The sequence below is a fragment of the Amblyomma maculatum genome, chromosome 2 (genome assembly GCF_055883805.1).
Source record: "Amblyomma maculatum isolate TAMU_Amacu chromosome 2, ASM5588380v1, whole genome shotgun sequence".
Lineage (NCBI taxonomy): Eukaryota > Metazoa > Arthropoda > Arachnida > Ixodida > Ixodidae > Amblyomma > Amblyomma maculatum.
In genome coordinates this window covers 107,704,238-107,719,182 of record NC_139345.1, presented here as the reverse complement: position 1 = coordinate 107,719,182, position 14,945 = coordinate 107,704,238, and the positions used below count along the sequence as shown (strand labels likewise).

Below are 14,945 nucleotides of genomic sequence, written 5' to 3'. Positions count from 1 at the left end.
GCCAACACGCACGCACGCACACACACATACACACACGCGCGCACGCACACACACGCACGCTGCACGCACGCACGCTGCACGCACGCACGCTGCACGCACGCACGCGCGCACACACACACACGCACACACACACACACACACACACACACACACACACACACACACACACACACACACACACACACACACACACACACACACACACACACACACACACACACACACACACACACACACACACACACACACACACTCTCTCTCTCTCTCTTGGAAGTCTCGACCACGCGTCTCATTGTCGGGCTCTCAAATTTGGCGCGTGCCCGGAGCAAACATTCTCCTCTTCGTTGCGCAGTTCGGTGAGCAAGTGTTCCGACGCTGCATTCCGTGTAAACAGTGGAGAGGCGTGCACACCTTCGCGATGGTTGTGTCAGGACGCGTATTCTTTAGACTGTTCAGCTGGCGCGCCAAGGAAGTTCGCTCGCTTCGTGCTTGCGCTCACATGCAGATGTCTTAAAGGAAGCTGCAGCGATTTCGCCTTGAGGAAAGGCAACGCTTTTCTGCACCTTTTTACGCTCTTCACTTATACGAGTCTCCGAACGTCAGCAGCTTTAAACAAAAGGAGAAGCGGGCTCACTCGTTATTTCGCCCCTGTCTTCGTGCTGAGTAGCGCGTAGGGAAGTTTCGTGCTTGAGGACGGAGAGGCGCGTCGCGCCCTGCAGCCTGGGAATGCTGTCATGGTCCCTGCCGCTGTCTGTCACAACTAAGTCGCGCATGTACGGACTCCGTTTACACACCGCGTTCTGCCGCCTCAAGTCTATGGGCGGGTGTCGTAGTCGCCCATGTCTTCGTGTTCAACCTGGGCTTCATCCTCAGTTCTTCGCGCCCTGTTTGCCTTGCTGGCGTGCAGAATGTCACTCGCAGTGAAGCTGTGTGCATGACGAAACTATGCAAACTTTCCTCCACACTTGTTTCATCTGTACGGCTCTCGGAAACACGCGTACACGTTTATGCCGAGAGAATCTGTGCTTGCCTCTCCGTTTTTTTTTACGCACTCGTCCACTGGAGAGACGCGGGGCTTGAACAGTTCTACTTACAATTGCTTCAATCATATTGGTGCTTGTTGCTGGCCTGGCGCGTCCGCTACTCGCGTACTCGAAAACAGTACCGCGTTGCCGCGCGGGCAAATGCCCAAAAAGACCATGCACGGGGTCGTCGGGGCGTCGTGCGAGATTTCGGTAGCTTTGCTAATGCCGTTTCATCACCTGCTGCTTCCGGAGCCCTTGCACCCGCGCGGCCCCTCTTCGTCGGCGTCGGCGTCATAGGCGGCGGCGCTATCGCCACGGACGAAATGGGTCGACCACGTATCGCGTGGATGGGGCTATTGAAAACGGCGTTGCCGCGGTTGCGTCCCGCTTGCGGGCGAGACTTGCGTCGGTCGTGATGGGTACCGGAAAAAACACCGCCAGAACTGTAGCTATTAAAGTGGCGTTGTTAGCTGGCTTGCTTCTGGGCAGATAACAAGTGTCCTTTCTATATATAAGCGCGATTGCACGCCTTGCTCGCACCGACGACTTGGGTTTGGCTGCATCGTTGCGGCTTTTGAGCGATATACTCTGCTGTCGAAATACTGCGTTACAGAATTCGTGTCTTTTTTGCATAATGAACTGACCTCACTTGTCTCATCGCCAGTGATATCAGGCAATCAACGACGCGAGAAAGTGCAATTAATTTAAGTTTTTTTCTTCCAGTTCATTTTGTATGCACTCAACTTTTATCATTATTTTCCTAAATGGATTGGGAGACCAAATTTTCAAGCTCCAAAAGGTATGTTATGTGTTGTTACGACCAAGCATCCGCATTTGCGCGCTCTATTGTTCGCCTGTGGGCATGGATAAGTGCTGTGAATATGTGGTGATGGTCCAATGGCTCTAAGTGAGCCCGTTTCCAGGAATCCTGTTTTGTAAGCCTGTTTTGCTTTGTGGACAACCTGCAAATGCCAAATTGACCCTGTCAAGAGAACGTCTGGAAAAACACAAAGAAACGTCCCCCTGCGGGAAAATGCAGGAAGTGCTTTCTTTCTTTTGTTCACCCTTCCAGTCGAGAAGCCCTATCGTCCAGTGAGGAATGTCTACTTTCCAAAGGAGACGACAGAGTGACATGTCCGCTGACGTGCAGGACAAGAAAGGAGCATGACGCATACAGCCATTAAGTGATTTCCCAGGAATGCAGGAAAGATTTGCAATTGTCGAAAACGGACAATGCTGGGAGCGGATGCGGCGCCACGTGCACTCGGGTTTCTGAGAAGTAAAACCACTTGTCAGAACCAGCCTGTGGTTTCTTTGCTGAAGAATAGAAATGTACCTCCTCTCCTCGCCGTTCCCAAGCTTTTCCCGCCAACAAGTGATCACGCCCAACGAATGAATGCCGGACCAGTCAGTGCTTCAGACCATCAGTGCAGTGATGTGTTCGATTGGATGCCGATACCTGAGGGGCGTGCCCTGGATTTGGTTGGTCAGCATCTTCAGAGAGGGGCTGGACATAGGGGGTTTTAAGGACGCTGCAGAGCACGAAATGTCGCTCTGGGCCCTGGGTAAACGGCTCATCCAGTCGCTTCTCGCTATGAACTCTTAACGCTGATGTACCCTTCTTTTTCGTGTAAATAATCTTGTAAATAAGTTTCTCAAAGTGCCATTAAACCTGCTTGTACATATTTCACCAACTTCGAAGATTCAATCCTACTTCAACCCCGAGTCTCTGCACGCTACCAAGTGAAGGCCGGGTCGACGTAGCCCCAGCGTCACGACAGTGTTTACTCTGTAAGTAAGGTCACCCACGGCCATGCATTAGATACAACAAATCTTTGACATATATATTTTGATTCAGTTCCAAGGAGTCGCTAAATGCCCTTTCTCTCGATCGAGACCTGCCGCTAGCACCGTAATTGATAGGAACGATATCAGCGAATACTAGTGGCGTCACAGAACAGCAGCGTGACGTACTATCAACGTTGCAGCGATGCACGACATCTACCAACCACTGCAGCGGCGGTCGGTATAGGCTGATGGGCAGGCGCCGCCGCAGGTGCATCAACCCTAGCAAAAACCCCGCCTCTGAGACTGTATACGACCTGACCGCCTTTCTGTATGCTATTCGAAATACAGATAAGCGAGACAAGGCGTATGTTCACACTTCGGCACTCTGCAGAAAAATACTCAGCGGACGAAGGAAAAGCACAAACGCAGCATTTTGGCAAACTGAAGTATTTCAGTAGATCAAGCATTTATCACAAAACTTCTCAGCCAAGCATAAAATGCAGAAGCAAAACCAAATAAAGGCGGATACAAAATAGTGCTCTGCAGACCTTCTAAGGGTTCTTTCCTGTTTAGGATCATCGTCGAGGATTATCGCAATTTTTCAAGCTTTTCTTAAGGGCATAATACTCTGTCTCATCCCCCCCCCCCCTCCTGTTTTCCATGCCTCGTAAGAAGGAGAAAAACGGCATTTTACCAATAATAATAATAATAATAATAATAATAATAATAATAATAATAATAATAATAATAATAAATTGGTTCATAGGAAGGGAAAGGCGCAGCATCTGTGACACTTGTTATACCCTAGTCAGACGGACACGCTAACCGCAGTTATGCTTAACTACGGTTAACCGGAAGAACCGTGGTTACAGGAAACCGTCATCTCGCCGCTGCCACACGGGGATTAGGCCCACCGTTCGGTGGTTTGACAGCGATCACGTGGTTCCCAAATAGACAACCAAATTGCCATTAATTTCTTACAATAAACGACTTAATAACACTACACGGTAATGTTTTTATCCACAAGGTATATGCACGTTGTGCAGCTACACGTGAATGCGCTATAGGGCCCTTCGTCCATGACTTGCAGGCCAGCGTTTAGGTCGGCAGCAATCGCCGCATAAATGCGTGCGTTTCTCGTACAGGCCCGCAAAGCGTGGAGCCTATCCTCCCACAGCCGTATTAAAATCATCGTTGCTTCATGCGACCACAGAAGTCTCGTAGCTGCAGCCGGAGATGCCAGATATGCAGGAGGCACAGCGCACGTACCACTCAGAGACGCCGCCATCTTTACTCTGGTTCACGGTTTGAGCGATGAAACCGAGGTTGCCCAGCTCGGTTCGCGCCAACCGTAGTTAGCGGGCTAACCGCGTTCGGTTCCGCCGTGCGAACAACCGCAACCGCGGTTACCAATAACTACGGTTATCGTAACCGCGGTTAAGCATGCCCGTGTGACAAGGGTATTACTGTTGGCACCTGAACCTGATGTAAGGGAAGGAAAGGGGGAAACTAGAAAGTGAGAAAGAGGAGCCGTAGTTGAGGGCTGCAGAGTGATTTAGACCTGCTGGGGATATTTGTGCACTAACATCACCCAGCACACGGACGCCTCTCCGTTTCGCCTCTATTGAAACACAGCCGCCTTAGGTTGGGATCGAACCCGGAAACTCCGACACAGTAGTCGGGCATCCCAACCGCTGCACCACCACGGCGGGGCTCGTTTCCAAAATTTCCGTTTTTTTTTTTTTTTTTTTTTTTTTTTTTTTTTTTTGTTGCTTGGATAGATTTAGTCGATCGAGGACGTCACTGGGGCTTCTGGTCGGCCAGTTCACATTCTTGTTATACTTTATGGCATCCAGCCTTTGAATGGAGAGGGAAGAAGGCCTACGGTAGAATGAAAGCACAGTGGAATATAGCGGGTGTTTCAGTGAAGGTGACCTAAAGCGTTGAAGTATATGACTTTTGAAATATGAAGACGTGCTTCTGGGGAACTGTTGTATCAGTTTTTAAGGACATCAGAAAACAGGAGACTAATGCTAACCGTAATAAGTTGGTTAACCAATTTTTTTTTTACAATTAACTTTTCAGCTGTTGCAGTTAGTCATCTAATTGCAAACATAGATTTTTAGCCAGCCATATCAGATTCTAGAATTTCGGAAACGCGATTACTTTCGGCGCTGTGGTTCAGCGTGTTTTGGCCATCTCGACCCAAAAGACGCGTGCACTTTCGAAAAACCCAAGCTCTGCCTTCACAACGCCGTCAATCAATGGAGCAAGAGTGTCATGTCCGTCACATCGGAGCTGCGAGCAGCGCCCGTCTTCTGGAGCAAGCTAGTAAAAATTTATTGAGCACGTGTACAAAACCGAGGGTAAACGTGTTAAAAAAAAAAATACGATTATTATCTTCGGGCCTCAACTCTTATTACAGCTAAAACGCAACTGTGAAAATTAAAATGTTCATTATCACATTACTTAACCAGTTTGTTGATTAACATCGACCACCTTTCTTTTTAAATGCATGCCAGCGTAGGTGCGATTGTGCCGCAAAACTTTTTCATAGGCTCAAGAAGCTTATTTTATTTTTTATTTTTAATTCTGGTTCACTTTCGCTAAAACACGCCGTGTAAGTATTCAAGCGTCTTCACGCATTGTTCTCGAATTGGCACTGACGCCTCCACTGCAGGATCCCTCATTTCCCAAGTGGAGCTTTGGAAAGTTAATTTTTATACAATTCAGTAGTGTCGTACAGTGTATTTTGGTGTGATGAAAGGCCTTACAGTGTCGCTCCGTGCACTGCAGTTCAGCCCTCTCATTAATAAAGCCTTGTTTGCTTGTCACCGCTAAATCGGTTTTGAGCTTTCCCCGTTGTTTACGACTATAGTGACAAACGGCTGTTTAGAAGCAGGAAATTGATGTCGAAGCGCGCGCGTAAATTTATAGACGTTACGATGGACAAGAATTCTCATTTATGCTCTAAAGCGCTATCGCCGCTCGCAATGTTTGTTGCCACTATTAACGAGAGCACCCAGTATTTCACAGGCCGAGTAGTCTACGAGTGCGCCTTCGATTCCCCTTTGTTCCAGTGCCGCTCAAGTTTACTGAACTGTCTGGTTTAGTCACTGTTTATCTCCCTTCCGGAAACGTATATGCGTACACCAGTGTTCGATTGTTTCTTTTAGCTTTCCTCTCGGAGTGATCAAATTTCTGGCCTCTTCTCATTCTTCGCAGCTCATTGGAAATCGAAAATTGTAGAACTTTGCGCTCACAGAGCTGACGCGCGCTCCTGTTCGACCGGCGCTTTTACTTCGAGACGTCCCGTCCCGTTGGGGCATGGCGCCGCTTTGAATGCCTCGCCTGTCGAGTTGGCGTTTCCCCTTGTCGCTTTATCTTTCTAGAGGTCGACGGGTCGTTCTTGAGCAGCGCGTGTTTACGAATCGATCGAATTGGCGTCGTCAATTTGCAAATGATAGGATCTGTCACTGCTTCCGGGTTCTATACTTGCTGTCATTGTATAGTAGCTCGCAGTAGGACGTCCTGTGATGCGTGCGCTTTACATACGATCTGAGAACGTTTTGGGATGTCTTGAGAACGTCTGCACAGTTAGCCGTTGGACCTAACATTTATGTGTTGTATACACATATGCATAAAGGAATTAACGCCTGCCGTGGCACTCTGCACTGTTAAATATTGCGCCCTGTTGACACCGAAGACTGCATGCTCGAGGCACTGGGTTTTCGACATGCCTATGAGCGCACTCACTGGAATCATCTACCGGCCCTATGCACCATATAAATGCTGCAAGTGCTATTGGTATTTAAGAAAGTATTGTCTCTTTTGGTTTTAAGAACACCAAATTTTGAGCGCCGATGACATAGTGCATCGAATGCTCTCAAACCGCGTTTTTGCTTATGAAAGGCAATAAGGAAGCGGTCACGAGTATACAGAGAATGCATTAGCAGATACGCAGTTATTTCACTTTCGGTCACTTCGTGAGTTGCCCCCAACCCCCCAACTTTGTTTTTCTTTTTTCTTCTAAATTGGCCTACTGAGAAAGGGCGCGCGCGCACTTCTCATGGGAACTGTTTGTAAGGGCGCTGCTTTTAGGAAGTCTCATGGGATTTATACTCCCATATTTATCAGTGGTTGAATACCCCCCCCCCCCCCTCCCCCCACCCGTGCTTCCTGAGTTTTTCTTTCTTCTCTTCTTTCCTATTCCGCTTTGCACTTTGCCTTCCGTGTTCTTTTGAGCAGGCTACTGCCTATATATTACTCCTTTTCATAAACTGTCTACAGCACTGCGAAATACAAGGACATCTTGGCCAATCAGTTTGACACGCCCAGCATGACTGCGCCTTCCCTCCTCCGGCGAAAAGAGTGCGGGAACACGATATTGTAGTGCGCGCCGCACTGACTGGCCCGATCGTCCTTACCTTTCGCAGTGCTGCAAACAGTTTGTGAAGCAGATTATAGGTATGCGACTTTCCCCGCCTCCCTTTTCTCTGGGGCTGCTGTCATTCCACTTGCACTGTCAGTTGAGACGCGGACAAAGTCATCCTATTTCTTGCCTACCCTGCGCCTGCCGTGACTTGCAGCGAAGGGGGATGGCGTTTGAGGAGTATCAAGGAGGCTCGCATTTGATGTCGGGATATGCTTATCTATTTTCGGAGGTTTTCTACGTTCGTCCGAGGCTTGTTTATTGGCACAGGGTCTATCGACTGATGCGTTCATTTGCAGGGTTCAACTATAGTATCTCTATGAATGTCATAGCTTTAAGGACTGCCTTCTTAACCTGCATTTGGTAGATGCGTACCTGCCGATTGGCGCCGGTAACTTTTCCCGCATCATCCGCGTGCAATTGGATTGTCGCTTTCGCTGATTTTCCATGTGGGCGTATACTCCCATGAGCGCGGCAGTCTGCGTACATCCGTACCCGGCGCGGCAGCGCGTAGGCTTCTCCGCGACGCGCGGTCGCTGCTCCGCGGTGGCGGCATGTGCCGTCGCCGAACCATTGATCGCCGCGGACGCGGCTGCAGCGAGCGGGGACACCCTCCTCTTCCCCTCTGGGTGCCCCGAACTGGAAGAAAAAGGAGGGGGTTCTGTTTCCTTTCTTGGTGCGAAAGGGCGGAGGGAGAGAGTGGGGGCTGCCCCGGGCAGAAGAGCCGTGCTGCATTTGCCCGGCCGATGCCGGCAGCTACGGACGCGCGGGCGCGCTAGACGTCGTGCCCTCGCCACCGCGCCGAGCAGCTGGTCGCAGCCCCGAGCGGAGCACATGCGCTAGCGTGCGCGCCGCTGCAGCCTGTAGAGGTCCCGAGCGGAGCACTGTTTACGGGAAAAAAAGGGGAAGCCTACCGGAAGAAAGGAAGCGTTGGATGCTTTGTTTCTCGTCCGCCTGGTCCAGCGTGTGAGTGAGCGCGTGCGTGCGTGTGTGTGGTGTTGTGTGCGTTCGCTCCAGCCACTAGTGGTCCCGACGTCGACACCGGCGTGACTGCGTTGCGGTTCGTCGCCGAAGCTACTCCGCTTGGTCGCCGTCGAAGTGGTTGGCACGTGTCGCTGCCCTCGTCCTCCTGTCGCCCCGAGGTGACGTTGTGCTGTCGTGTTCGGACCCTTTCTCTGACCCGCTTCACGCTCCCCTCCCGCCCGTCCGCATGTCGTGCCTTCCCACTGGGTCTTGCCTGACGAAGACCTTTCCTTCCCCCTCGTGCCCGCCCGGCATTTCATATTTTGTCCGTGTGTTTGTATGCATGCTCCAAAGTTTCGTGTTCCGCATTGTAGAATCCTAGCAAGTGTGTGTGTGTGTGCGTGCGTGTGTGTGTGTGTGTGGAGATTGCGAGACGTCCTCTTGCATTTTGCGCGCACGCATGACACCGTTTTGTCAGCTGCTGACAGCCAGCGCCGTCCGGTCGTTTTTACAGTATATTGCCTCATCATCATCCTTCCCTTATCCTACGCGCACCTTTCCTTTGTCTGCTTTTTTTTTTTCCTCGTCTCTGTGCGTACCGCCTAGTGTGCTGCTGCTGTAGGCCGTTATGTGTCATTCGCTGCGGAATCGAAAAAGCGCAGCAGCGCTGTTTTCTCTGTTATAATTGGCTCATGCATGAGCCCTCCCTACCTCAGTTTGTTCGAAGCGTTCTTGCTGCTCTTGATTCGCATTAATAACTGGGGCAAATAGGTAAGAAAAGCAAGTGTTTCTCGGATAGTGTGTCTTCGCCGCTGTAGCAAAACTATGTTCTCAGTGGATCGGCATTACGAGGTCGTGCGCGCATTCCGATCGCATTGCCGGAATATGCATTTTTTATATACACAATACATTTTAGGTGCTGGCGCTAGGCTTGTTGCAGCGGATATTCCTTGCCACTAAATCCGGGACTCCCGATCTCACGCGAATGAGGGAAATGAAAATGCAGAAGGTAGAAGTTCCCAACATTAACAAAAGGTGATGTAGAAGAGATATTTTCCGAACAAAGGTAACGGGTACTTCGTGTAGTGTGCATGTTGTACGCGTTCTCCGTTAATGCCACCTCTTTTTTTTTTTTCTTCTTTTTCAAGCTCAAGCACGGACGTATCGTTAAACGTGTTGCTTGTCTGCAGCTGATCGTTAGCTGTATTTGCTTGCAAATGTTTCGTGGATGTGTGGGTTGTCGTTCAGCTAATGGGCTTTCCTCTTGTCGTGCTTCAAATCACGGGCTAATTTCATAGCCGCGTACGTGTGCACACCTCGACTGTGTATGTGCGGTGCTTGGTTTTCATGCCCACGCCCTTCGTTTTGGAGAAGGGGGCTGAAGTCACGTATACGACAGCACGGGGAAACGGTGCGCTCATCAGGACGGCACACGTTCGCAATAGTGGGGGTGGTGGTAATGGGGAGGTACCACAGTATGGTGCAAAATGCGCTGGACGAGATGAACAAATAATGAGACAGATCACTTCGTGCTGCCAGGCTTCCTGGACCAGACTGGCTATGATGAAACGAAACGCGCAGTGAGTAAGCGTATTTTATTCGGGCGACAGCTCTTGCCTAGGAGGTGGACACAAAGGGGTCAGCCGCCACCATGGGGTTGGCAATCCTCGTTTTGATGTGAGCACTCTTGTTAAGAACCTCTTATTTACGCCCAACAGAAGTGAACTGACTTCCAACCTTTGTCGTAACAGTTTCCACTGATGTAGCCATCGCGTCGAAACGAATTGCTTCCGAAAATCTCGGCCATACTAGAAAACTATAGAAGCAGAAGAATGCGAAATCCCCCACCGCACACTTCTCTCAACACAGAGGAAGCTGTCATTTGGAGATAATTACAGACAGGTTCATACCCAAAGCTACACATACTAAACAAAATGCGCCATATACGCGGACAATGTCTGTGGTGCGACGAAAAGCCCACACTATATCACATCACATGGGCATGTCAAAACATAGACGTAGTCCCCAAAATTCGAAACACGAGTGCGGTGCAATGGGAGACTCTGCTGTCCATGCGACCGCTGCGAAGACCAGCAAGGTCTGGTACAGCGAGCTCAACGGGAGGAAGTGGCCAGCGGAGCCCTGGACTGAGGGCAACCGACCATTTTGTAGAAGTGCGACGAGGTCGACGGTGAAGACTGCTGTCGGCAACCAGGAGACACCTCTGAAGACGCCCCAAAAACCGCCAAAATAATATAGGGCGAAACAAAGTTTTTCCTTCCTTCCGGAAATCTGACTCAAACAGTTGCACAACTAATGTCGCTAAGGTTGTACAGGAGCGGACAAGAGTGAAAAGAGCGTGCTCTTGCTTTCTAACGTTTCTCAAGAGCAGCCTCTTTGAAATCGCTGCAGCAGTGGCATGTCTATCTGGTAGTAGACGCCCTTTTTCTAATGGATAAGCGATGTTCCTACGTTTTTGACCGGGAAACACACATATTTGGAACGGGACAGCTTGCCTGCTGCCCCGTGCATTCAATGTGCACACGTGTAGTTCTGCACTAAAATTACACATCCTTCATTCGTACCTATAGCTTGACCCCGCCGCAGGGGAAGGCATGGAGAAGAGAGAAGGCGGCTCCTTATTCATTTAGACGGCAGAATCGCAGTGTATGTGTGCGGAAATGATTTTGAGTTTGTCCATTCAGTTACCGCGAGGAGGGGAAAACGAAGCGAATTGACATCGTTATTGCGGCCTCTGCATGACGCTCGGCCCGACACGAACCAGCTTTAATTGATGGCACAAGGGCCCTTCGGAAACACTCTGTTACATTTTTTTTTTTCCTTGAATGTGTGCGTGCGCGCTTTCTACGCCGTTTCGTATTCGCCTCGATGTTTTAATTTTGTGTGTGTGTGTGTGTGTGTGTGTGTGTGTGTGTGTGTGTGTGTGTGTGTGTGTGTGTGTGTGTGTGTGTGTGTGTGTGTGTGTGTGTGTGTGTGTGTGTGTGTGAAAATCTGGTGTGTATACCGCGAATAAAACTATTTAATATCCTCGCGAGCTGTTCCCAAGGCCGCTGATAACTCTGCAAATTATTGCGATCTGCAGGTTTAATCTGGGGTGCGTAAATGGTTAATGACTCGTAAACCATCGCAGTGGTCCTTTTTTTCTCTCTCTCTAGCTTTCTCTTTTGTTGATTTTTCCCGGAGTATGGAAGATGTGTTAGGTTTAAACCTTGATCTTTTACTGTGGTCCAACGAGACGACACACACCCGGACTTTAATTACGGCCGTCACTTTAGTAGAATTTGTGAGGAGGTCGGAGGGTGGCAAGGTTTTGAGCCTTGCGGTGTAAACTGAGGTTTATTTCATTCTCGTGGAATTTTCGGCCTAACGTAAAGCGCATTTCGTTCTGCCTATGCGATCGTTTTGTTATGCGGATGCGTCTAGCTCGAAAATCCCAGCGTGGGCGCGAGGTTGCATACTTCGAAGCGACGCCGTTTCTACCACGTACATTTAATCTACACCCGCCGAATGCTTTTTGAAGGGACTTGGAAGAGGGCGAAAAGGGGAATTTTCTGGCGAGCTGTCATCTCTATGAGCACCGACGTATAGCCAATGAGGTTGCCACAACAAAGGCGTTGGTGTCATCGCAGCGTGCGTTGGAGCGTTTTTCACGAAGAGCGCCATTTCATGCGCTCGAATTCCTTTGTGATGGCTCTAGTTGGGAACAGTATTTTTTTTTTTTCTTTCGACGCTGCCATAAATCTGGATAGCGTTCTTATACTGTGCACTGCTGTTTCAATGAAAAATGTGCTGCTGTCATTCCTTCCAATATAGTTCGCTATAACGAGTGCAAGAGTGTTACTTCGAACACGATACGCACGCTTTTTGCGCATACCGAAGTCTTGAGACCACGCGTGCGTAATATTGCAAGGTTAACGTTGCCGCGGGTCGCTATCCATGTTGTGCGTTGTCCACTTTATACGCTATTATACGCACCCTGTCCAAAGCGGTCGCTTTCCTTTTTCGCTTGCGGCGAATTCCGGCTTGTGCCTCGGCCATGCCTTCCCTGGGTGCTTACTGGTGCACCAGCGGCGGCAAACGCTATTATACCGTTTGCGTGCAGATTGTCCGGAACTTGTGCCGTTGTTAGCGAACCCTCCCCTGTAGCTCCCTCAGTCCGTTCCGTGCCACAGCTTGATGGATGGTGGTCGCCGACGCTCACGCCTCGTCCCGTCTCCGTGTGTGGCGTCCCTTTTTGTGAGGCCGTTTCGTTCCCGTCGTCGTCAGATATCGCGAGACCGATGCCGTTGCTCTACGGATTGAGACCCCTCCGTCTCCTCCGGCGCTGCTCGATGGAGCCGAGAGTGACCTCGTTTTTTTTCTTTTTTTTTTTCTTTTTTTTTTTTTGCCCGTTTTCGCATCGCAGTCGCACGAGTTTTCTTCCCAGCTGCATTCCCCTCTTCCAACCCTAGGAAAAGCAATTCCTGGGCTTTGTCGAGAATAATAAATTGAGGAAGTCGTTGAAATGAGCGATCCCTCGTTCACTTGTGTTCGAAAGAGGAAAACGATGCGGCTTTGAGCGGCTGCCCTCTTTGAGAAAAGAGAATGTTTGGTACCGCGCTTTCCTCGCGCTTCGTTTTTTCTTTTTCTTTTTTTTCTGTATTTCTGCGCTTGGCTTTCTCTCGTTGACCGCTCCGTTTCCAGGCATGTCACTTTGGAAGTAAGCAATCGCGAGCTTCTCAAGATCTCGGTGAAGTGGGGCGTGTATCAGGCATGACCTGTGTTCGGATTAATTAACGCTACATATGTCACAGTATAACGTTAGAGAAGGAATCTAAGTCTCGTTATACGAGTTTCTTGTGGTTAGTATTCTCGTCTGAGAGAGGGACACTGAGCCGCGTGTCAGGAGCTAATATAGTTTGTTTTTATTTATTTATTTATTTATTTGTTTATTACAACCTCAAAGGCCCCATTGAAGGAATATTACTCGTGTAACCGGATCTTCTGAAGGAGTGTGTTGTGTCGTAGTTCACTGAAAACGACGAAAGCGATCCTTAGCTGCACCTAGTAATATTGAAGGATTTTTTCCTTCTTTAGTTGTACGACCTTCCTTCCGAAAAGTGGACGGGAAACGGTTTATTTAGGAGTATTTTATGTGACACCGGCTTTAATATCGGCGTGTTCTTGCTAGCTTGCTCTTAAAACAGGACAGCACCGAGGCTATGTTAACCCATCTTGCATCATCCATCTACGCGTTGTATACTTATTCTAAGTTTCTTCCCGTTCCCTTTATCTGGCTCGCTTTTGTTTTGTTTTGTTTGTGCCGTCGTTTTTTGAACTTAGGGCTGTTATACTGGTATTGCGAACTGAGGCCAAATAAAACAACCGGTGGTCGACCGCAAGGCGGGGGCTGTACGGGCGAGCAGCTTGGATACTCTAATTACTTCATGGGCCGAGAAGATAAACAATAGCGAAACTACAACCAGCTTCTATATTTTGCCGCACTTTACGGCGGCGAAAAATGATCTACGCCATTCACCTATGATCCGGTGGCATGCAAAAAAGAAAAAAAAGAATGTTCCCCAGAGTTCGGGCTCAAGAATTCGATTGCGTAATTAGGGCATGCGTGAGGCTGATTCCTGTGTTCTTTTGTTTACTTGCTTATTTTTTCTTAAGATGGAAAACATGTTTCACGGTCGCTGCTCGCTACCGCCAACGTGGGCCGAAAAAAAAAAAAAAAAAAACTTATCTTCAGGGGGCTCTTTGGATGGAATATTGAATTTCTCCCATAGCCTGATTTAAGTACAGGGCAATAATTAATAGCGTTGTGCGAGGAGGCTAAGTGAATAGGCGAAAGTAAACGTTGTAAACTCATCACAGGGGCTAATTGCTGCCCAGGTGGTTTCATACGCAGCGCTTACGTGCAGGTGTGTCCATAATTGAAATTTATCGTTGCAGTTGCGAGCATGTTGTGTGCGCCTTTGTTCTTGTACAGATGACACACGTATTAAGCCGACTTGGGGGAAGGCGCTGTTCGAGCTGAGTTTTGTGCTGGACGTGCCTGCCGTGGAGGTCGTCGTCCGAAAGGGCGCCCTGCTGCTCGAAAAAAAGGGGGGGGGGGGGGGCGTTTGCCTGTGCGCTAACGAATTCCAGGCGGCCTAAATTAACCCTAAAGCGCCATTCCACTGACTTCGGTGTTCTTCGCTGCGCCAGGGTTACATTAGGGCTCCGGAAACCGTTCGCTCAGTGATTGCGCTGCCAATTACCGGCACGGCAAACTTTTTGCGGCCCAACTCTTTCGAGCTCCAGTTCGAAATACTTGGTTTCCTGACGAGTGGGCCTGTCTAAGTCGGTCCGCTCACAGATTATGTACGTGCTGTACTGGGCGGACCTCAGAATATGGCGGCGAAAATTTCGGGAGCTGGCCACAGCGCAGGAACCGGAACTGGTGGCTAAAACAGCGCTAACACGAGACGAAGTGTTAGCGCTATTTTTAGGTACAAGATCATGCACCAACCAGCCCAAATTTCCACCCCGTTAAAGAACCGGAACTGAAAGTTAGGTAGATCCAGTTGGCTGTATATGCGTGCAATTAGCTTGGGAGAGGGGCTTTGTGAGTATATTACTATGTAAGGCTTATTTTACGCGAAGCATGCTTGGCTTGTGCCGAAATGCTATCGCCGTGCTCTGGTCCGAGAGAGCTTTCAAGGAATAGTTAAAAATGTGCCGGCGAAACC

At 49.3% G+C, this 14,945-nt stretch overlaps 1 protein-coding gene across 2 annotated transcripts in view; it reads left to right on the top strand.

The window, feature by feature from the left end:
* RhoGEF3 (Rho guanine nucleotide exchange factor 3) overlaps nucleotides 1-14,945 on the top strand; it is a 314,667-nt gene that overhangs the window by 66,450 nt on the left and 233,272 nt on the right. Inside the window, exon 1 of one of the 2 annotated variants that reach the window (XM_084595001.1) lies at nucleotides 8,260-8,387. The exons of the other annotated variant lie outside the window; for it this stretch is intronic. The gene's annotated coding sequence lies outside the window, so the exon portion shown is untranslated. Of the gene's footprint in view, nucleotides 1-8,259; nucleotides 8,388-14,945 lie in introns of those variants that run through there. 2 annotated transcript variants of the gene reach the window in all.